This window comes from Anopheles marshallii (genome assembly GCF_943734725.1).
Source record: "Anopheles marshallii chromosome X unlocalized genomic scaffold, idAnoMarsDA_429_01 X_unloc_114, whole genome shotgun sequence".
In the NCBI taxonomy this organism is placed as follows: domain Eukaryota; kingdom Metazoa; phylum Arthropoda; class Insecta; order Diptera; family Culicidae; genus Anopheles; species Anopheles marshallii.
In genome coordinates this window covers 50,001-53,032 of record NW_026525685.1, presented here as the reverse complement: position 1 = coordinate 53,032, position 3,032 = coordinate 50,001, and positions in this window count along the sequence as shown.

Here is a 3,032-nt window from a genome sequence, read left to right as displayed (position 1 = left end):
CGGTCCAAGAAAAAATTTTTGCGGGACCACTCAAAACATCATAGTTAGACCTAGCAAATGATGAAAAGTGAAACCCGCGATCGATTGGAGAAACCTTATTTTACACTGAAAAATTCCACATAAGGAAAATTTGTATGGAGCACCCTACTGCAGAGCACACCGACAGGGCCGGGAAGGAAGGCCCGGTCCAAGAAAAAATTTTTGCGGGACCACTCAAAACATCATAGTTAGACCTAGCAAATGATGAAAAGTGAAACCCGCGATCGATTGGAGAAACCTTATTTTACACTGAAAAATTCCACATAAGGAAAATTTGTATGGAGCACCCTACTGCAGAGCACACCGACAGGGCCGGGAAGGAAGGCCCGGTCCAAGAAAAAATTTTTGCGGGACCACTCAAAACATCATAGTTAGACCTAGCAAATGATGAAAAGTGAAACCCGCGATCGATTGGAGAAACCTTATTTTACACTGAAAAATTCCACATAAGGAAAATTTGTATGGAGCACCCTACTGCAGAACACACCGACAGGGCCGGGAAGGAAGGCCCGGTCCAAGAAAAAATTTTTGCGGGACCACTCAAAACATCATAGTTAGACCTAGCAAATGATGAAAAGTGAAACCCGCGATCGATTGGAGAAACCTTATTTTACACTGAAAAATTCCACATAAGGAAAATTTGTATGGAGCACCCTACTGCAGAGCACACCGACAGGGCCGGGAAGGAAGGCCCGGTCCAAGAAAAAATTTTTGCGGGACCACTCAAAACATCATAGTTAGACCTAGCAAATGATGAAAAGTGAAACCCGCGATCGATTGGAGAAACCTTATTTTACACTGAAAAATTCCACATAAGGAAAATTTGTATGGAGCACCCTACTGCAGAGCACACCGACAGGGCCGGGAAGGAAGGCCCGGTCCAAGAAAAAATTTTTGCGGGACCACTCAAAACATCATAGTTAGACCTAGCAAATGATGAAAAGTGAAACCCGCGATCGATTGGAGAAACCTTATTTTACACTGAAAAATTCCACATAAGGAAAATTTGTATGGAGCACCCTACTGCAGAGCACACCGACAGGGCCGGGAAGGAAGGCCCGGTCCAAGAAAAAATTTTTGCGGGACCACTCAAAACATCATAGTTAGACCTAGCAAATGATGAAAAGTGAAACCCGCGATCGATTGGAGAAACCTTATTTTACACTGAAAAATTCCACATAAGGAAAATTTGTATGGAGCACCCTACTGCAGAGCACACCGACAGGGCCGGGAAGGAAGGCCCGGTCCAAGAAAAAATTTTTGCGGGACCACTCAAAACATCATAGTTAGACCTAGCAAATGATGAAAAGTGAAACCCGCGATCGATTGGAGAAACCTTATTTTACACTGAAAAATTCCACATAAGGAAAATTTGTATGGAGCACCCTACTGCAGAGCACACCGACAGGGCCGGGAAGGAAGGCCCGGTCCAAGAAAAAATTTTTGCGGGACCACTCAAAACATCATAGTTAGACCTAGCAAATGATGAAAAGTGAAACCCGCGATCGATTGGAGAAACCTTATTTTACACTGAAAAATTCCACATAAGGAAAATTTGTATGGAGCACCCTACTGCAGAGCACACCGACAGGGCCGGGAAGGAAGGCCCGGTCCAAGAAAAAATTTTTGCGGGACCACTCAAAACATCATAGTTAGACCTAGCAAATGATGAAAAGTGAAACCCGCGATCGATTGGAGAAACCTTATTTTACACTGAAAAATTCCACATAAGGAAAATTTGTATGGAGCACCCTACTGCAGAGCACACCGACAGGGCCGGGAAGGAAGGCCCGGTCCAAGAAAAAATTTTTGCGGGACCACTCAAAACATCATAGTTAGACCTAGCAAATGATGAAAAGTGAAACCCGCGATCGATTGGAGAAACCTTATTTTACACTGAAAAATTCCACATAAGGAAAATTTGTATGGAGCACCCTACTGCAGAGCACACCGACAGGGCCGGGAAGGAAGGCCCGGTCCAAGAAAAAATTTTTGCGGGACCACTCAAAACATCATAGTTAGACCTAGCAAATGATGAAAAGTGAAACCCGCGATCGATTGGAGAAACCTTATTTTACACTGAAAAATTCCACATAAGGAAAATTTGTATGGAGCACCCTACTGCAGAGCACACCGACAGGGCCGGGAAGGAAGGCCCGGTCCAAGAAAAAATTTTTGCGGGACCACTCAAAACATCATAGTTAGACCTAGCAAATGATGAAAAGTGAAACCCGCGATCGATTGGAGAAACCTTATTTTACACTGAAAAATTCCACATAAGGAAAATTTGTATGGAGCACCCTACTGCAGAGCACACCGACAGGGCCGGGAAGGAAGGCCCGGTCCAAGAAAAAATTTTTGCGGGACCACTCAAAACATCATAGTTAGACCTAGCAAATGATGAAAAGTGAAACCCGCGATCGATTGGAGAAACCTTATTTTACACTGAAAAATTCCACATAAGGAAAATTTGTATGGAGCACCCTACTGCAGAGCACACCGACAGGGCCGGGAAGGAAGGCCCGGTCCAAGAAAAAAATTTTGCGGGACCACTCAAAACATCATAGTTAGACCTAGCAAATGATGAAAAGTGAAACCCGCGATCGATTGGAGAAACCTTATTTTACACCGAAAAATTCCACATAAGGAAAATTTGTATGGAGCACCCTACTGTGGTCACCATCGGTCGAGTTGGTCGAGACGGGCAAAAAATTTTTTTTTCCATATCGTCTCAAAACATGATTTATGGACCTTGTAAATGTTGAAAAGTGAAACGAAATCACTTTTGGAGCGATGAAAATTTTGTATGGGAGGTCCCTACCCGGAACAAATTTTACTAGTAAAGTCATCATTCCGCGACGAGAAATTTGAAAATGGTCAAATATGGTTAAGATGTCATGTTCATTCCCTACTATGGGGGACCAGGTCGTCACGAAAAATTTTTTTTCTCGACCTGGTCAAATGTGGTTCTGCGACGGAGGTTAAACTAATAT